This window comes from Leptodactylus fuscus, chromosome 1 (genome assembly GCF_031893055.1).
Source record: "Leptodactylus fuscus isolate aLepFus1 chromosome 1, aLepFus1.hap2, whole genome shotgun sequence".
NCBI classification, from domain to species: domain Eukaryota; kingdom Metazoa; phylum Chordata; class Amphibia; order Anura; family Leptodactylidae; genus Leptodactylus; species Leptodactylus fuscus.
In genome coordinates this window covers 35233261-35254158 of record NC_134265.1, presented here as the reverse complement: position 1 = coordinate 35254158, position 20898 = coordinate 35233261, and the positions used below count along the sequence as shown (strand labels likewise).

Below are 20898 nucleotides of genomic sequence, written 5' to 3'. Positions count from 1 at the left end.
CTAAACTTTGTAGGGTAATCAATAATGAGGAGGATAGTAGAATATTACAAGGGGATCTAAGGAAACTGGAAGCATGGGCGGAGACTTGGCAAATGAAGTTTAATGTTGACAAATGTAAAGTAATGCACTTTGGGCGACGTAATAAAATGTATGACTATGTACTAAATAGTAAATTACTGGGTAAGACTGTCAATGAAAAAGACTTAGGGATTTTGGTGGACAGCAAGCTTACCTTTAATGACCAGTGTCAGGCAGCTGCTGCCAAGGCAAATAAAATTATGGGATGCATCAAAAGAGGTCTAGATTCTCATGACAAGGACATAGTTATGCCTCTATACAAATCACTGGTACGGCCACACTTAGAATATTGTGCACAATTTTGGGCCCCGATATACAAGAAAGACATACGTGAACTTGAAAAAGTGCAAAGACGGGCAACCAAAATGATTAGGGGAATGGGTGGACTGGAGTACAACGATAGATTAACAAACTTGGGGTTATTCAGCTTAGAGAAAAGACGTCTACGGGGAGATCTAATAACAATGTACAAATACATGAAGGGACAATACAAAGAACTTTCTAAGGATCTTTTTACTCCTAGGCCAGTGACAGTGACAAGAGGACATCCACTACGTATGGAGGAGAGAAGGTTTCACCAGAAACATAGACGGGGATTCTTCACAGTAAGAACAGCGAGGCTCTGGAAGTCTCTGCCCCAGGAAGTGGTGATGGCGGATTCACTGAACAAGTTCAAAGTGGGCCTGGATGCCTTTCTTGAAGAGAAAAATATAATGGGTTATGGTCTCTAGATTTTAAGGACACGTTGATCCAGGGTTTTATACTGACTGCCAGATTTGGAGTCGGGAAGGAATTTTTTCCTCTGAAATAGGGCAATTGGCATGAGCCTCATGGGGGTTTTTGCCTTCCCCTGGATCAACACTGTAGGGGATTGTAGGGCTATAGGTTGGACTTGATGGACTCATGTCTTTATCCAACTTCATCTACTATGTAACTATGAATGGCAGGTATGGAAAGCGGCGGGTTCAGGCCTGAAGCGGAGAACTTGCTGCATCACCATAACAGTTGAAACTCTAACGTTCCAACGGTGTGACTGAATGAGTGGACTGTCGCTCATCCACTAGAGGGAGACAAAGGCCACCTGGAATGCTTTGCTTACACTGTGGCAGCGGCGGCAGCAGCAGCAGCAGCGTGCCTCTCTGCCAGCAACCCGGTTGCGATAGTCTAACCATCTGAGTGTACTGCACAGGTACGCAGCATCGAGCAACAAACTAGCAAGCGAGAGGAAGCAAGGAACGAGCACTGTCTTTCAACCAGAGAAAATCAGGGGAAAGCGCGAACGCAGTCCCCCACTACCACAAATTATGCAGTCGAGTTTCCCGCATTTGGGGAAATCGCAGGGGTCAGCACACCCGGAGTGCAATGGATGAGCCTCACCCTGGGAGAACCACCTTCATGATCATGGTATCTCCCCTGCCAGGTAAGTATGAGTTATTCACCGACTGCTAGGCCAGCGCCCCTCCCCCGCAGCCCTGCCGCATTGGGGAGGCATTGGCCCTTGGCCAACAGAGGTCCGCATGGTGCAATGCCACACCGCATGCATTTTCCTCGGTAGGCGGCCGTAGCACAGGCTGCGCTCCATTCCTCGCCCCGACACCCCGCTGCCTGCATTCAAATGTTCCCGGCTAGGCATTTCCAAGATGCAGTGCAGCAAGGGCATTAGCATAAAACGAAAGGGGAGGGGGCGAATGGGTGGCGGCTTCCAGAAACCGAGCTCCGGCTGGGCAGCAGAGTCAGGCACGAGGCAGCTGCGTGCCTTTGGTTTACTTAAGCCGGGATGGCTCATTAGAATTAGAAGAGAAGATGGCTAGACGGTTGGAGGAGTGTTTAAACTAGGTACTGGGGGGAGAGGGTAACATGTAGAGGGCAAGATAGTGTAGAAATGGAAAGAGGGCTAGATACTGAAACTGGGGGTGGAGCAGGGGGTCGGGTTAGAGCAGTCAGTAGGCAGTGGAAGAGTAGGGAAGATAAATCTATGAAATGTATGCATACGAATGCCCGAAGTCTTACTAACAAGATGGAGGAACTAGAAGTGATGATGTTGGAAGACAATTATGACATGGTGGGGGGTAAGTGAGACATGGCTGGACTCTAGCTATGACTGGGCTGTAAATAAACAAGGGTACAGTATGTTTAGAAAGGAGCGTACAAATAAGAAAGGGGGAGGGGTTTGCTTATACGTAAAAAACGGCCTTAAGCCAGTCCTGCGTGAGGACATCTGGGAGGAAAATGATTATGTGGAGTCCTTATGGGTGGAGATTATGGGAGGAACAAAAAATAATAAAATACTGATAGGGGTTTGTTATAAATCTCCAAATATAATGGAAGAAGCTGAAAATGTACTAATAAAACAAATAGATGAGGCCGCAAAGCAGAATAAAGTCATTATTATGGGGGATTTCAACTACCCAGATATCAACTGGGAGGCAGAAACCTGCAGATCCAACAAAGGGAGCAGGTTCTTGTCAGTAATAAAAGACAATTACCTATCGCAACTAGTGCAGGACCCAACAAGAGGCCAGGCCCTTTTAGACCTAATTTTAACAAATGAACCTGACACACTATCAAAAGTGGAGGTTGGGGGACATCTGGGTAATAGTGACCATAACAGAATAAGTTTTCTTGTACACATTAAGAAGACGTTCATTAGAGGGGGTACAAAAACACTAAACTTCAGGAAGGCAAATTTTAACCAGCTGAGAGAGGAGCCTAGCAGCATAAACTGGGACAATGTCCTCAACGTGACGGGAACACAAACTAAATGGGACATCTTCAAAAATATACTAAATAAGAGCACTAGAAAACACATACCCTATGGGAATAAGCGGGCTAGAAATCATAGAAAACCAATATGGCTAACTAAAACAGTACAGAATGCAATGAGGGATAAAAAGGAAGCATTTAAAGTACTAAAACAAGAGAGTAGCGACACAGCATTAAAAAACTATAACAGAGAAAAATAAATTGTGCAAAAAACAAATAAAGGAGGCGAAGATTGAGGCTGAGAGAAAAATTGCCAAGGAAAGTAAAAGTAATCCAAAATTATTCTTCAATTACATAAATAATAAGAGAATAAAAACTGACAATGTCGGCACTCTCAAAAATAATCTGGGTGTAATGGTGGAGGAGGATGAGGAAAGAGCACAAGTATTAAATGCCTTCTTCTCTACAGTGTTTACACAAGAATATCCATTGGCCGGCAACATGATTAGGGGTAATGTTAACTCTCAATTAAATGTCACCTGCTTAACCCAGGAAGAAGTGCAGCGCCGCCTGCAAAACACTAAAATAGAGAAATCGCCCGGTCCAGATGGTATACACCCCCGAGTTCTGAGGGAATTAAGCATGGTCATAGATAGACCCTTGTATCTAATATTTAAGGATTCAGTAATGACTGGGTCTGTTCCACAGGATTGGCGAATAGCAAATGTGGTGCCAATTTTCAAAAAGGGGTGTAAAAGGGAACCTGGAAACTATAGGCCAGTAAGTTTAACTTCTGTGGTGGGAAAGATATTTGAGGGCTTTCTAAGAGATGCTATCCTGGGGTATCTCAATGTAAATAATCTTATAACACCCAATCAGCATGGGTTTATGAGGAATCGGTCCTGTCAGACTAATCTGATCAGCTTCTATGAGGAGGTCAGTTCAAGACTGGACATGGCTAATGCAGTAGACGTGGTGTACCTGGACTTTTCAAAGGCTTTTGATACTGTTCCAGATAAACGGTTGGGATGCAAAATGAGATTGTTGGGACTGGGGGGAAACATATGCATTTGGGTTAGCAACTGGCTCACTGATAGGAAACAGAGGGTACTTGTTAATGGTAAATATTCAGACGGGGCCACAGTCACCAGTGGGGTGCCGCAGGGGTCAGTATTAGGTCCTCTCTTGTTTAACATCTTTATTAATGACCTGGTAGAGGGTTTACAAAGCAGGGTGTCTATATTTGCAGATGATACTAAACTTTGTAGGGTAATCAATAATGAGGAGGATAGTAGAATATTACAAGGGGATCTAAGGAAACTGGAAGCATGGGCGGAGACTTGGCAAATGAAGTTTAATGTTGACAAATGTAAAGTAATGCACTTTGGGCGACGTAATAAAATGTATGACTATGTACTAAATAGTAAATTACTGGGTAAGACTGTCAATGAAAAAGACTTAGGGATTTTGGTGGACAGCAAGCTTACCTTTAATGACCAGTGTCAGGCAGCTGCTGCCAAGGCAAATAAAATTATGGGATGCATCAAAAGAGGTCTAGATTCTCATGACAAGGACATAGTTATGCCTCTATACAAATCACTGGTACGGCCACACTTAGAATATTGTGCACAATTTTGGGCCCCGATATACAAGAAAGACATACGTGAACTTGAAAAAGTGCAAAGACGGGCAACCAAAATGATTAGGGGAATGGGTGGACTGGAGTACAACGATAGATTAACAAACTTGGGGTTATTCAGCTTAGAGAAAAGACGTCTACGGGGAGATCTAATAACAATGTACAAATACATGAAGGGACAATACAAAGAACTTTCTAAGGATCTTTTTACTCCTAGGCCAGTGACAGTGACAAGAGGACATCCACTACGTATGGAGGAGAGAAGGTTTCATCAGAAACATAGAAGGGGATTCTTCACAGTAAGAACAGCGAGGCTCTGGAAGTCTCTGCCCCAGGAAGTGGTGATGGCGGATTCACTGAACAAGTTCAAAGTGGGCCTGGATGCCTTTCTTGAAGAGAAAAATATAATGGGTTATGGTCTCTAGATTTTAAGGACACGTTGATCCAGGGTTTTATACTGACTGCCAGATTTGGAGTCGGGAAGGAATTTTTTCCTCTGAAATAGGGCAATTGGCATGAGCCTCATGGGGGTTTTTGCCTTCCCCTGGATCAACACTGTAGGGGATTGTAGGGCTATAGGTTGGACTTGATGGACTCATGTCTTTATCCAACTTCATCTACTATGTAACTATGAATGGCAGGTATGGAAAGCGGCGGGTTCAGGCCTGAAGCGGAGAACTTGCTGCATCACCATAACAGTTGAAACTCTAACGTTCCAACGGTGTGACTGAATGAGTGGACTGTCGCTCATCCACTAGAGGGAGACAAAGGCCACCTGGAATGCTTTGCTTACACTGTGGCAGCGGCGGCAGCAGCAGCGTGCCTCTCTGCCAGCAACCCGGTTGCGATAGTCTAACCATCTGAGTGTACTGCACAGGTACGCAGCATCGAGCAACAAACTAGCAAGCGAGAGGAAGCAAGGAACGAGCACTGTCTTTCAACCAGAGAAAATCAGGGGAAAGCGCGAACGCAGTCCCCCACTACCACAAATTATGCAGTCGAGTTTCCCGCATTTGGGGAAATCGCAGGGGTCAGCACACCCGGAGTGCAATGGATGAGCCTCACCCTGGGAGAACCACCTTCATGATCATGGTATCTCCCCTGCCAGGTAAGTATGAGTTATTCACCGACTGCTAGGCCAGCGCCCCTCCCCCGCAGCCCTGCCGCATTGGGGAGGCATTGGCCCTTGGCCAACAGAGGTCCGCATGGTGCAATGCCACACCGCATGCGTTTTCCTCGGTAGGCGGCCGTAGCACAGGCTGCGCTCCATTCCTCGCCCCGACACCCCGCTGCCTGCATTCAAATGTTCCCGGCTAGGCATTTCCAAGATGCAGTGCAGCAAGGGCATTAGCATAAAACGAAAGGGGAGGGGGCGAATGGGTGGCGGCTTCCAGAAACCGAGCTCCGGCTGGGCAGCAGAGTCAGGCACGAGGCAGCTGCGTGCCTTTGGTTTACTTAAGCCGGGATGGCTCATTAGAATTAGAAGAGAAGATGGCTAGACGGTTGGAGGAGTGTTTAAACTAGGTACTGGGGGGAGAGGGTAACATGTAGAGGGCAAGATAGTGTAGAAATGGAAAGAGGGCTAGATACTGAAACTGGGGGTGGAGCAGGGGGTCGGGTTAGAGCAGTCAGTAGGCAGTGGAAGAGTAGGGAAGATAAATCTATGAAATGTATGCATACGAATGCCCGAAGTCTTACTAACAAGATGGAGGAACTAGAAGTGATGATGTTGGAAGACAATTATGACATGGTGGGGGGTAAGTGAGACATGGCTGGACTCTAGCTATGACTGGGCTGTAAATAAACAAGGGTACAGTATGTTTAGAAAGGAGCGTACAAATAAGAAAGGGGGAGGGGTTTGCTTATACGTAAAAAACGGCCTTAAGCCAGTCCTGCGTGAGGACATCTGGGAGGAAAATGATTATGTGGAGTCCTTATGGGTGGAGATTACGGGAGGAACAAAAAATAATAAAATACTGATAGGGGTTTGTTATAAATCTCCAAATATAATGGAAGAAGCTGAAAATGTACTAATAAAACAAATAGATGAGGCCGCAAAGCAGAATAAAGTCATTATTATGGGGGATTTCAACTACCCAGATATCAACTGGGAGGCAGAAACCTGCAGATCCAACAAAGGGAGCAGGTTCTTGTCAGTAATAAAAGACAATTACCTATCGCAACTAGTGCAGGACCCAACAAGAGGCCAGGCCCTTTTAGACCTAATTTTAACAAATGAACCTGACACACTATCAAAAGTGGAGGTTGGGGGACATCTGGGTAATAGTGACCATAACAGAATAAGTTTTCTTGTACACATTAAGAAGACGTTCATTAGAGGGGGTACAAAAACACTAAACTTCAGGAAGGCAAATTTTAACCAGCTGAGAGAGGAGCCTAGCAGCATAAACTGGGACAATGTCCTCAACGTGACGGGAACACAAACTAAATGGGACATCTTCAAAAATATACTAAATAAGAGCACTAGAAAACACATACCCTATGGGAATAAGCGGGCTAGAAATCATAGAAAACCAATATGGCTAACTAAAACAGTACAGAATGCAATGAGGGATAAAAAGGAAGCATTTAAAGTACTAAAACAAGAGAGTAGCGACACAGCATTAAAAAACTATAACAGAGAAAAATAAATTGTGCAAAAAACAAATAAAGGAGGCGAAGATTGAGGCTGAGAGAAAAATTGCCAAGGAAAGTAAAAGTAATCCAAAATTATTCTTCAATTACATAAATAATAAGAGAATAAAAACTGACAATGTCGGCACTCTCAAAAATAATCTGGGTGTAATGGTGGAGGAGGATGAGGAAAGAGCACAAGTATTAAATGCCTTCTTCTCTACAGTGTTTACACAAGAATATCCATTGGCCGGCAACATGATTAGGGGTAATGTTAACTCTCAATTAAATGTCACCTGCTTAACCCAGGAAGAAGTGCAGCGCCGCCTGCAAAACACTAAAATAGAGAAATCGCCCGGTCCAGATGGTATACACCCCCGAGTTCTGAGGGAATTAAGCATGGTCATAGATAGACCCTTGTATCTAATATTTAAGGATTCAGTAATGACTGGGTCTGTTCCACAGGATTGGCGAATAGCAAATGTGGTGCCAATTTTCAAAAAGGGGTGTAAAAGGGAACCTGGAAACTATAGGCCAGTAAGTTTAACTTCTGTGGTGGGAAAGATATTTGAGGGCTTTCTAAGAGATGCTATCCTGGGGTATCTCAATGTAAATAATCTTATAACACCCAATCAGCATGGGTTTATGAGGAATCGGTCCTGTCAGACTAATCTGATCAGCTTCTATGAGGAGGTCAGTTCAAGACTGGACATGGCTAATGCAGTAGACGTGGTGTACCTGGACTTTTCAAAGGCTTTTGATACTGTTCCAGATAAACGGTTGGGATGCAAAATGAGATTGTTGGGACTGGGGGGAAACATATGCATTTGGGTTAGCAACTGGCTCACTGATAGGAAACAGAGGGTACTTGTTAATGGTAAATATTCAGACGGGGCCACAGTCACCAGTGGGGTGCCGCAGGGGTCAGTATTAGGTCCTCTCTTGTTTAACATCTTTATTAATGACCTGGTAGAGGGTTTACAAAGCAGGGTGTCTATATTTGCAGATGATACTAAACTTTGTAGGGTAATCAATAATGAGGAGGATAGTAGAATATTACAAGGGGATCTAAGGAAACTGGAAGCATGGGCGGAGACTTGGCAAATGAAGTTTAATGTTGACAAATGTAAAGTAATGCACTTTGGGCGACGTAATAAAATGTATGACTATGTACTAAATAGTAAATTACTGGGTAAGACTGTCAATGAAAAAGACTTAGGGATTTTGGTGGACAGCAAGCTTACCTTTAATGACCAGTGTCAGGCAGCTGCTGCCAAGGCAAATAAAATTATGGGATGCATCAAAAGAGGTCTAGATTCTCATGACAAGGACATAGTTATGCCTCTATACAAATCACTGGTACGGCCACACTTAGAATATTGTGCACAATTTTGGGCCCCGATATACAAGAAAGACATACGTGAACTTGAAAAAGTGCAAAGACGGGCAACCAAAATGATTAGGGGAATGGGTGGACTGGAGTACAACGATAGATTAACAAACTTGGGGTTATTCAGCTTAGAGAAAAGACGTCTACGGGGAGATCTAATAACAATGTACAAATACATGAAGGGACAATACAAAGAACTTTCTAAGGATCTTTTTACTCCTAGGCCAGTGACAGTGACAAGAGGACATCCACTACGTATGGAGGAGAGAAGGTTTCATCAGAAACATAGAAGGGGATTCTTCACAGTAAGAACAGCGAGGCTCTGGAAGTCTCTGCCCCAGGAAGTGGTGATGGCGGATTCACTGAACAAGTTCAAAGTGGGCCTGGATGCCTTTCTTGAAGAGAAAAATATAATGGGTTATGGTCTCTAGATTTTAAGGACACGTTGATCCAGGGTTTTATACTGACTGCCAGATTTGGAGTCGGGAAGGAATTTTTTCCTCTGAAATAGGGCAATTGGCATGAGCCTCATGGGGGTTTTTGCCTTCCCCTGGATCAACACTGTAGGGGATTGTAGGGCTATAGGTTGGACTTGATGGACTCATGTCTTTATCCAACTTCATCTACTATGTAACTATGAATGGCAGGTATGGAAAGCGGCGGGTTCAGGCCTGAAGCGGAGAACTTGCTGCATCACCATAACAGTTGAAACTCTAACGTTCCAACGGTGTGACTGAATGAGTGGACTGTCGCTCATCCACTAGAGGGAGACAAAGGCCACCTGGAATGCTTTGCTTACACTGTGGCAGCGGCGGCAGCAGCAGCGTGCCTCTCTGCCAGCAACCCGGTTGCGATAGTCTAACCATCTGAGTGTACTGCACAGGTACGCAGCATCGAGCAACAAACTAGCAAGCGAGAGGAAGCAAGGAACGAGCACTGTCTTTCAACCAGAGAAAATCAGGGGAAAGCGCGAACGCAGTCCCCCACTACCACAAATTATGCAGTCGAGTTTCCCGCATTTGGGGAAATCGCAGGGGTCAGCACACCCGGAGTGCAATGGATGAGCCTCACCCTGGGAGAACCACCTTCATGATCATGGTATCTCCCCTGCCAGGTAAGTATGAGTTATTCACCGACTGCTAGGCCAGCGCCCCTCCCCCGCAGCCCTGCCGCATTGGGGAGGCATTGGCCCTTGGCCAACAGAGGTCCGCATGGTGCAATGCCACACCGCATGCGTTTTCCTCGGTAGGCGGCCGTAGCACAGGCTGCGCTCCATTCCTCGCCCCGACACCCCGCTGCCTGCATTCAAATGTTCCCGGCTAGGCATTTCCAAGATGCAGTGCAGCAAGGGCATTAGCATAAAACGAAAGGGGAGGGGGCGAATGGGTGGCGGCTTCCAGAAACCGAGCTCCGGCTGGGCAGCAGAGTCAGGCACGAGGCAGCTGCGTGCCTTTGGTTTACTTAAGCCGGGATGGCTCATTAGAATTAGAAGAGAAGATGGCTAGACGGTTGGAGGAGTGTTTAAACTAGGTACTGGGGGGAGAGGGTAACATGTAGAGGGCAAGATAGTGTAGAAATGGAAAGAGGGCTAGATACTGAAACTGGGGGTGGAGCAGGGGGTCGGGTTAGAGCAGTCAGTAGGCAGTGGAAGAGTAGGGAAGATAAATCTATGAAATGTATGCATACGAATGCCCGAAGTCTTACTAACAAGATGGAGGAACTAGAAGTGATGATGTTGGAAGACAATTATGACATGGTGGGGGGTAAGTGAGACATGGCTGGACTCTAGCTATGACTGGGCTGTAAATAAACAAGGGTACAGTATGTTTAGAAAGGAGCGTACAAATAAGAAAGGGGGAGGGGTTTGCTTATACGTAAAAAACGGCCTTAAGCCAGTCCTGCGTGAGGACATCTGGGAGGAAAATGATTATGTGGAGTCCTTATGGGTGGAGATTACGGGAGGAACAAAAAATAATAAAATACTGATAGGGGTTTGTTATAAATCTCCAAATATAATGGAAGAAGCTGAAAATGTACTAATAAAACAAATAGATGAGGCCGCAAAGCAGAATAAAGTCATTATTATGGGGGATTTCAACTACCCAGATATCAACTGGGAGGCAGAAACCTGCAGATCCAACAAAGGGAGCAGGTTCTTGTCAGTAATAAAAGACAATTACCTATCGCAACTAGTGCAGGACCCAACAAGAGGCCAGGCCCTTTTAGACCTAATTTTAACAAATGAACCTGACACACTATCAAAAGTGGAGGTTGGGGGACATCTGGGTAATAGTGACCATAACAGAATAAGTTTTCTTGTACACATTAAGAAGACGTTCATTAGAGGGGGTACAAAAACACTAAACTTCAGGAAGGCAAATTTTAACCAGCTGAGAGAGGAGCCTAGCAGCATAAACTGGGACAATGTCCTCAACGTGACGGGAACACAAACTAAATGGGACATCTTCAAAAATATACTAAATAAGAGCACTAGAAAACACATACCCTATGGGAATAAGCGGGCTAGAAATCATAGAAAACCAATATGGCTAACTAAAACAGTACAGAATGCAATGAGGGATAAAAAGGAAGCATTTAAAGTACTAAAACAAGAGAGTAGCGACACAGCATTAAAAAACTATAACAGAGAAAAATAAATTGTGCAAAAAACAAATAAAGGAGGCGAAGATTGAGGCTGAGAGAAAAATTGCCAAGGAAAGTAAAAGTAATCCAAAATTATTCTTCAATTACATAAATAATAAGAGAATAAAAACTGACAATGTCGGCACTCTCAAAAATAATCTGGGTGTAATGGTGGAGGAGGATGAGGAAAGAGCACAAGTATTAAATGCCTTCTTCTCTACAGTGTTTACACAAGAATATCCATTGGCCGGCAACATGATTAGGGGTAATGTTAACTCTCAATTAAATGTCACCTGCTTAACCCAGGAAGAAGTGCAGCGCCGCCTGCAAAACACTAAAATAGAGAAATCGCCCGGTCCAGATGGTATACACCCCCGAGTTCTGAGGGAATTAAGCATGGTCATAGATAGACCCTTGTATCTAATATTTAAGGATTCAGTAATGACTGGGTCTGTTCCACAGGATTGGCGAATAGCAAATGTGGTGCCAATTTTCAAAAAGGGGTGTAAAAGGGAACCTGGAAACTATAGGCCAGTAAGTTTAACTTCTGTGGTGGGAAAGATATTTGAGGGCTTTCTAAGAGATGCTATCCTGGGGTATCTCAATGTAAATAATCTTATAACACCCAATCAGCATGGGTTTATGAGGAATCGGTCCTGTCAGACTAATCTGATCAGCTTCTATGAGGAGGTCAGTTCAAGACTGGACATGGCTAATGCAGTAGACGTGGTGTACCTGGACTTTTCAAAGGCTTTTGATACTGTTCCACATAAACGGTTGGGATGCAAAATGAGATTGTTGGGACTGGGGGGAAACATATGCATTTGGGTTAGCAACTGGCTCACTGATAGGAAACAGAGGGTACTTGTTAATGGTAAATATTCAGACGGGGCCACAGTCACCAGTGGGGTGCCGCAGGGGTCAGTATTAGGTCCTCTCTTGTTTAACATCTTTATTAATGACCTGGTAGAGGGTTTACAAAGCAGGGTGTCTATATTTGCAGATGATACTAAACTTTGTAGGGTAATCAATAATGAGGAGGATAGTAGAATATTACAAGGGGATCTAAGGAAACTGGAAGCATGGGCGGAGACTTGGCAAATGAAGTTTAATGTTGACAAATGTAAAGTAATGCACTTTGGGCGACGTAATAAAATGTATGACTATGTACTAAATAGTAAATTACTGGGTAAGACTGTCAATGAAAAAGACTTAGGGATTTTGGTGGACAGCAAGCTTACCTTTAATGACCAGTGTCAGGCAGCTGCTGCCAAGGCAAATAAAATTATGGGATGCATCAAAAGAGGTCTAGATTCTCATGACAAGGACATAGTTATGCCTCTATACAAATCACTGGTACGGCCACACTTAGAATATTGTGCACAATTTTGGGCCCCGATATACAAGAAAGACATACGTGAACTTGAAAAAGTGCAAAGACGGGCAACCAAAATGATTAGGGGAATGGGTGGACTGGAGTACAACGATAGATTAACAAACTTGGGGTTATTCAGCTTAGAGAAAAGACGTCTACGGGGAGATCTAATAACAATGTACAAATACATGAAGGGACAATACAAAGAACTTTCTAAGGATCTTTTTACTCCTAGGCCAGTGACAGTGACAAGAGGACATCCACTACGTATGGAGGAGAGAAGGTTTCACCAGAAACATAGAAGGGGATTCTTCACAGTAAGAACAGCGAGGCTCTGGAAGTCTCTGCCCCAGGAAGTGGTGATGGCGGATTCACTGAACAAGTTCAAAGTGGGCCTGGATGCCTTTCTTGAAGAGAAAAATATAATGGGTTATGGTCTCTAGATTTTAAGGACACGTTGATCCAGGGTTTTATACTGACTGCCAGATTTGGAGTCGGGAAGGAATTTTTTCCTCTGAAATAGGGCAATTGGCATGAGCCTCATGGGGGTTTTTGCCTTCCCCTGGATCAACACTGTAGGGGATTGTAGGGCTATAGGTTGGACTTGATGGACTCATGTCTTTATCCAACTTCATCTACTATGTAACTATGAATGGCAGGTATGGAAAGCGGCGGGTTCAGGCCTGAAGCGGAGAACTTGCTGCATCACCATAACAGTTGAAACTCTAACGTTCCAACGGTGTGACTGAATGAGTGGACTGTCGCTCATCCACTAGAGGGAGACAAAGGCCACCTGGAATGCTTTGCTTACACTGTGGCAGCGGCGGCAGCAGCGTGCCTCTCTGCCAGCAACCCGGTTGCGATAGTCTAACCATCTGAGTGTACTGCACAGGTACGCAGCATCGAGCAACAAACTAGCAAGCGAGAGGAAGCAAGGAACGAGCACTGTCTTTCAACCAGAGAAAATCAGGGGAAAGCGCGAACGCAGTCCCCCACTACCACAAATTATGCAGTCGAGTTTCCCGCATTTGGGGAAATCGCAGGGGTCAGCACACCCGGAGTGCAATGGATGAGCCTCACCCTGGGAGAACCACCTTCATGATCATGGTATCTCCCCTGCCAGGTAAGTATGAGTTATTCACCGACTGCTAGGCCAGCGCCCCTCCCCCGCAGCCCTGCCGCATTGGGGAGGCATTGGCCCTTGGCCAACAGAGGTCCGCATGGTGCAATGCCACACCGCATGCGTTTTCCTCGGTAGGCGGCCGTAGCACAGGCTGCGCTCCATTCCTCGCCCCGACACCCCGCTGCCTGCATTCAAATGTTCCCGGCTAGGCATTTCCAAGATGCAGTGCAGCAAGGGCATTAGCATAAAACGAAAGGGGAGGGGGCGAATGGGTGGCGGCTTCCAGAAACCGAGCTCCGGCTGGGCAGCAGAGTCAGGCACGAGGCAGCTGCGTGCCTTTGGTTTACTTAAGCCGGGATGGCTCATTAGAATTAGAAGAGAAGATGGCTAGACGGTTGGAGGAGTGTTTAAACTAGGTACTGGGGGGAGAGGGTAACATGTAGAGGGCAAGATAGTGTAGAAATGGAAAGAGGGCTAGATACTGAAACTGGGGGTGGAGCAGGGGGTCGGGTTAGAGCAGTCAGTAGGCAGTGGAAGAGTAGGGAAGATAAATCTATGAAATGTATGCATACGAATGCCCGAAGTCTTACTAACAAGATGGAGGAACTAGAAGTGATGATGTTGGAAGACAATTATGACATGGTGGGGGGTAAGTGAGACATGGCTGGACTCTAGCTATGACTGGGCTGTAAATAAACAAGGGTACAGTATGTTTAGAAAGGAGCGTACAAATAAGAAAGGGGGAGGGGTTTGCTTATACGTAAAAAACGGCCTTAAGCCAGTCCTGCGTGAGGACATCTGGGAGGAAAATGATTATGTGGAGTCCTTATGGGTGGAGATTACGGGAGGAACAAAAAATAATAAAATACTGATAGGGGTTTGTTATAAATCTCCAAATATAATGGAAGAAGCTGAAAATGTACTAATAAAACAAATAGATGAGGCCGCAAAGCAGAATAAAGTCATTATTATGGGGGATTTCAACTACCCAGATATCAACTGGGAGGCAGAAACCTGCAGATCCAACAAAGGGAGCAGGTTCTTGTCAGTAATAAAAGACAATTACCTATCGCAACTAGTGCAGGACCCAACAAGAGGCCAGGCCCTTTTAGACCTAATTTTAACAAATGAACCTGACACACTATCAAAAGTGGAGGTTGGGGGACATCTGGGTAATAGTGACCATAACAGAATAAGTTTTCTTGTACACATTAAGAAGACGTTCATTAGAGGGGGTACAAAAACACTAAACTTCAGGAAGGCAAATTTTAACCAGCTGAGAGAGGAGCCTAGCAGCATAAACTGGGACAATGTCCTCAACGTGACGGGAACACAAACTAAATGGGACATCTTCAAAAATATACTAAATAAGAGCACTAGAAAACACATACCCTATGGGAATAAGCGGGCTAGAAATCATAGAAAACCAATATGGCTAACTAAAACAGTACAGAATGCAATGAGGGATAAAAAGGAAGCATTTAAAGTACTAAAACAAGAGAGTAGCGACACAGCATTAAAAAACTATAACAGAGAAAAATAAATTGTGCAAAAAACAAATAAAGGAGGCGAAGATTGAGGCTGAGAGAAAAATTGCCAAGGAAAGTAAAAGTAATCCAAAATTATTCTTCAATTACATAAATAATAAGAGAATAAAAACTGACAATGTCGGCACTCTCAAAAATAATCTGGGTGTAATGGTGGAGGAGGATGAGGAAAGAGCACAAGTATTAAATGCCTTCTTCTCTACAGTGTTTACACAAGAATATCCATTGGCCGGCAACATGATTAGGGGTAATGTTAACTCTCAATTAAATGTCACCTGCTTAACCCAGGAAGAAGTGCAGCGCCGCCTGCAAAACACTAAAATAGAGAAATCGCCCGGTCCAGATGGTATACACCCCCGAGTTCTGAGGGAATTAAGCATGGTCATAGATAGACCCTTGTATCTAATATTTAAGGATTCAGTAATGACTGGGTCTGTTCCACAGGATTGGCGAATAGCAAATGTGGTGCCAATTTTCAAAAAGGGGTGTAAAAGGGAACCTGGAAACTATAGGCCAGTAAGTTTAACTTCTGTGGTGGGAAAGATATTTGAGGGCTTTCTAAGAGATGCTATCCTGGGGTATCTCAATGTAAATAATCTTATAACACCCAATCAGCATGGGTTTATGAGGAATCGGTCCTGTCAGATTAATCTGATCAGCTTCTATGAGGAGGTCAGTTCAAGACTGGACATGGCTAATGCAGTAGACGTGGTGTACCTGGACTTTTCAAAGGCTTTTGATACTGTTCCAGATAAACGGTTGGGATGCAAAATGAGATTGTTGGGACTGGGGGGAAACATATGCATTTGGGTTAGCAACTGGCTCACTGATAGGAAACAGAGGGTACTTGTTAATGGTAAATATTCAGACGGGGCCACAGTCACCAGTGGGGTGCCGCAGGGGTCAGTATTAGGTCCTCTCTTGTTTAACATCTTTATTAATGACCTGGTAGAGGGTTTACAAAGCAGGGTGTCTATATTTGCAGATGATACTAAACTTTGTAGGGTAATCAATAATGAGGAGGATAGTAGAATATTGCAAGGGGATCTAAGGAAACTGGAAGCATGGGCGGAGACTTGGCAAATGAAGTTTAATGTTGACAAATGTAAAGTAATGCACTTTGGGCGACGTAATAAAATGTATGACTATGTACTAAATAGTAAATTACTGGGTAAGACTGTCAATGAAAAAGACTTAGGGATTTTGGTGGACAGCAAGCTTACCTTTAATGACCAGTGTCAGGCAGCTGCTGCCAAGGCAAATAAAATTATGGGATGCATCAAAAGAGGTCTAGATTCTCATGACAAGGACATAGTTATGCCTCTATACAAATCACTGGTACGGCCACACTTAGAATATTGTGCACAATTTTGGGCCCCGATATACAAGAAAGACATACGTGAACTTGAAAAAGTGCAAAGACGGGCAACCAAAATGATTAGGGGAATGGGTGGACTGGAGTACAACGATAGATTAACAAACTTGGGGTTATTCAGCTTAGAGAAAAGACGTCTACGGGGAGATCTAATAACAATGTACAAATACATGAAGGGACAATACAAAGAACTTTCTAAGGATCTTTTTACTCCTAGGCCAGTGACAGTGACAAGAGGACATCCACTACGTATGGAGGAGAGAAGGTTTCACCAGAAACATAGAAGGGGATTCTTCACAGTAAGAACAGCGAGGCTCTGGAAGTCTCTGCCCCAGGAAGTGGTGATGGCGGATTCACTGAACAAGTTCAAAGTGGGCCTGGATGCCTTTCTTGAAGAGAAAAATATAATGGGTTATGGTCTCTAGATTTTAAGGACACGTTGATCCAGGGTTTTATACTGACTGCCAGATTTGGAGTCGGGAAGGAATTTTTTCCTCTGAAATAGGGCAATTGGCATGAGCCTCATGGGGGTTTTTGCCTTCCCCTGGATCAACACTGTAGGGGATTGTAGGGCTATAGGTTGGACTTGATGGACTCATGTCTTTATCCAACTTCATCTACTATGTAACTATGAATGGCAGGTATGGAAAGCGGCGGGTTCAGGCCTGAAGCGGAGAACTTGCTGCATCACCATAACAGTTGAAACTCTAACGTTCCAACGGTGTGACTGAATGAGTGGACTGTCGCTCATCCACTAGAGGGAGACAAAGGCCACCTGGAATGCTTTGCTTACACTGTGGCAGCGGCGGCAGCAGCAGCAGCAGCGTGCCTCTCTGCCAGCAACCCAGTTGCGATAGTCTAACCATCTGAGTGTACTGCACAGGTACGCAGCATCGAGCAACAAACTAGCAAGCGAGAGGAAGCAAGGAACGAGCACTGTCTTTCAACCAGAGAAAATCAGGGGAAAGCGCGAACGCAGTCCCCCACTACCACAAATTATGCAGTCGAGTTTCCCGCATTTGGGGAAATCGCAGGGGTCAGCACACCCGGAGTGCAATGGATGAGCCTCACCCTGGGAGAACCACCTTCATGATCATGGTATCTCCCCTGCCAGGTAAGTATGAGTTATTCACCGACTGCTAGGCCAGCGCCCCTCCCCCGCAGCCCTGCCGCATTGGGGAGGCATTGGCCCTTGGCCAACAGAGATCCGCATGGTGCAATGCCACACCGCATGCGTTTTCCTCGGTAGGCGGCCGTAGCACAGGCTGCGCTCCATTCCTCGCCCCGACACCCCGCTGCCTGCATTCAAATGTTCCCGGCTAGGCATTTCCAAGATGCAGTGCAGCAAGGGCATTAGCATAAAACGAAAGGGGAGGGGGCGAATGGGTGGCGGCTTCCAGAAACCGAGCTCCGGCTGGGCAGCAGAGTCAGGCACGAGGCAGCTGCGTGCCTTTGGTTTACTTAAGCCGGGATGGCTCATTAGAATTAGAAGAGAAGATGGCTAGACGGTTGGAGGAGTGTTTAAACTAGGTACTGGGGGGAGAGGGTAACATGTAGAGGGCAAGATAGTGTAGAAATGGAAAGAGGGCTAGATACTGAAACTGGGGGTGGAGCAGGGGGTCGGGTTAGAGCAGTCAGTAGGCAGTGGAAGAGTAGGGAAGATAAATCTATGAAATGTATGCATACGAATGCCCGAAGTCTTACTAACAAGATGGAGGAACTAGAAGTGATGATGTTGGAAGACAATTATGACATGGTGGGGGGTAAGTGAGACATGGCTGGACTCTAGCTATGACTGGGCTGTAAATAAACAAGGGTACAGTATGTTTAGAAAGGAGCGTACAAATAAGAAAGGGGGAGGGGTTTGCTTATACGTAAAAAACGGCCTTAAGCCAGTCCTGCGTGAGGACATCTGGGAGGAAAATGATTATGTGGAGTCCTTATGGGTGGAGATTACGGGAGGAACAAAAAATAATAAAATACTGATAGGGGTTTGTTATAAATCTCCAAATATAATGGAAGAAGCTGAAAATGTACTAATAAAACAAATAGATGAGGCCGCAAAGCAGAATAAAGTCATTATTATGGGGGATTTCAACTACCCAGATATCAACTGGGAGGCAGAAACCTGCAGATCCAACAAAGGGAGCAGGTTCTTGTCAGTAATAAAAGACAATTACCTATCGCAACTAGTGCAGGACCCAACAAGAGGCCAGGCCCTTTTAGACCTAATTTTAACAAATGAACCTGACACACTATCAAAAGTGGAGGTTGGGGGACATCTGGGTAATAGTGACCATAACAGAATAAGTTTTCTTGTACACATTAAGAAGACGTTCATTAGAGGGGGTACAAAAACACTAAACTTCAGGAAGGCAAATTTTAACCAGCTGAGAGAGGAGCCTAGCAGCATAAACTGGGACAATGTCCTCAACGTGACGGGAACACAAACTAAATGGGACATCTTCAAAAATATACTAAATAAGAGCACTAGAAAACACATACCCTATGGGAATAAGCGGGCTAGAAATCATAGAAAACCAATATGGCTAACTAAAACAGTACAGAATGCAATGAGGGATAAAAAGGAAGCATTTAAAGTACTAAAACAAGAGAGTAGCGACACAGCATTAAAAAACTATAACAGAGAAAAATAAATTGTGCAAAAAACAAATAAAGGAGGCGAAGATTGAGGCTGAGAGAAAAATTGCCAAGGAAAGTAAAAGTAATCCAAAATTATTCTTCAATTACATAAATAATAAGAGAATAAAAACTGACAATGTCGGCACTCTCAAAAATAATCTGGGTGTAATGGTGGAGGAGGATGAGGAAAGAGCACAAGTATTAAATGCCTTCTTCTCTACAGTGTTTACACAAGAATATCCATTGGCCGGCAACATGATTAGGGGTAATGTTAACTCTCAATTAAATGTCACCTGCTTAACCCAGGAAGAAGTGCAGCGCCGCCTGCAAAACACTAAAATAGAGAAATCGCCCGGTCCAGATGGTATACACCCCCGAGTTCTGAGGGAATTAAGCATGGTCATAGATAGACCCTTGTATCTAATATTTAAGGATTCAGTAATGACTGGGTCTGTTCCACAGGATTGGCGAATAGCAAATGTGGTGCCAATTTTCAAAAAGGGGTGTAAAAGGGAACCTGGAAACTATAGGCCAGTAAGTTTAACTTCTGTGGTGGGAAAGATATTTGAGGGCTTTCTAAGAGATGCTATCCTGGGGTATCTCAATGTAAATAATCTTATAACACCCAATCAGCATGGGTTTATGAGGAATCGGTCCTGTCAGACTAATCTGATCAGCTTCTATGAGGAGGTCAGTTCAAGACTGGACATGGCTAATGCAGTAGACGTGGTGTACCTGGACTTTTCAAAGGCTTTTGATACTGTTCCAGATAAACGGTTGGGATGCAAAATGAGATTGTTGGGACTGGGGGGAAACATATGCATTTGGGTTAGCAACTGGCTCACTGATAGGAAACAGAGGGTACTTGTTAATGGTAAATATTCAGACGGGGCCACAGTCACCAGTGGGGTGCCGCAGGGGTCAGTATTAGGTCCTCTCTTGTTTAACATCTTTATTAATGACCTGGTAGAGGGTTTACAAAGCAGGGTGTCTATATTTGCAGATGATACTAAACTTTGTAGGGTAATCAATAATGAGGAGGATAGTAGAATATTGCAAGGGGATCTAAGGAAACTGGAAGCATGGGCGGAGACTTGGCAAATGAAGTTTAATGTTGACAAATGTAAAGTAATGCACTTTGGGCGACGTAATAAAATGTATGACTATGTACTAAATAGTAAATTACTGGGTAAGACTGTCAATGAAAAAGACTTAGGGATTTTGGTGGACAGCAAGCTTACCTTTAATGACCAGTGTCAGGCAGCTGCTGCCAAGGCAAATAAAATTATGGGATGCATCAAAAGAGGTCTAGATTCTCATGACAAGGACATAGTTATGCCTCTATACAAATCACTGGTACGGCCACACTTAGAATATTGTGCACAATTTTGGGCCCCGATATACAAGAAAGACATACGTGAACTTGAAAAAGTGCAAAGACGGGCAACCAAAATGATTAGGGGAATGGGTGGACTGGAGTACAACGATAGATTAACAAACTTGGGGTTATTCAGCTTAGAGAAAAGACGTCTACGGGGAGATCTAATAACAATGTACAAATACATGAAGGGACAATACAAAGAACTTTCTAAGGATCTTTTTACTCCTAGGCCAGTGACAGTGACAAGAGGACATCCACTACGTATGGAGGAGAGAAGGTTTCACCAGAAACATAGAAGGGGATTCTTCACAGTAAGAACAGCGAGGCTCTGGAAGTCTCTGCCCCAGGAAGTGGTGATGGCGGATTC

General features: G+C 44.5%; 5 non-coding genes across 5 annotated transcripts; all 5 read right to left on the bottom strand.

The window, feature by feature from the left end:
- Positions 1-1342: 1342 nt before the first annotated feature.
- On the bottom strand, positions 1343-1506 carry LOC142190622 (U1 spliceosomal RNA). Its single transcript, XR_012714307.1, has one exon. It is a non-coding gene; the product is annotated as a U1 spliceosomal RNA (small nuclear RNA).
- Positions 1507-5372: 3866 nt separating this feature from the next.
- LOC142190621 (U1 spliceosomal RNA) lies at positions 5373-5536 on the bottom strand. Its single transcript, XR_012714306.1, has one exon. It is a non-coding gene; the product is annotated as a U1 spliceosomal RNA (small nuclear RNA).
- A 3866-nt stretch (positions 5537-9402) lies between these two features.
- On the bottom strand, positions 9403-9566 carry LOC142190620 (U1 spliceosomal RNA). Its single transcript, XR_012714305.1, has one exon. It is a non-coding gene; the product is annotated as a U1 spliceosomal RNA (small nuclear RNA).
- A 3863-nt stretch (positions 9567-13429) lies between these two features.
- Positions 13430-13593, bottom strand: LOC142190619 (U1 spliceosomal RNA). Its single transcript, XR_012714304.1, has one exon. It is a non-coding gene; the product is annotated as a U1 spliceosomal RNA (small nuclear RNA).
- A 3872-nt stretch (positions 13594-17465) lies between these two features.
- On the bottom strand, positions 17466-17629 carry LOC142190618 (U1 spliceosomal RNA). The gene has a single exon (XR_012714303.1). It is a non-coding gene; the product is annotated as a U1 spliceosomal RNA (small nuclear RNA).
- Between the last annotated feature and the right edge of the window lie 3269 nt (positions 17630-20898).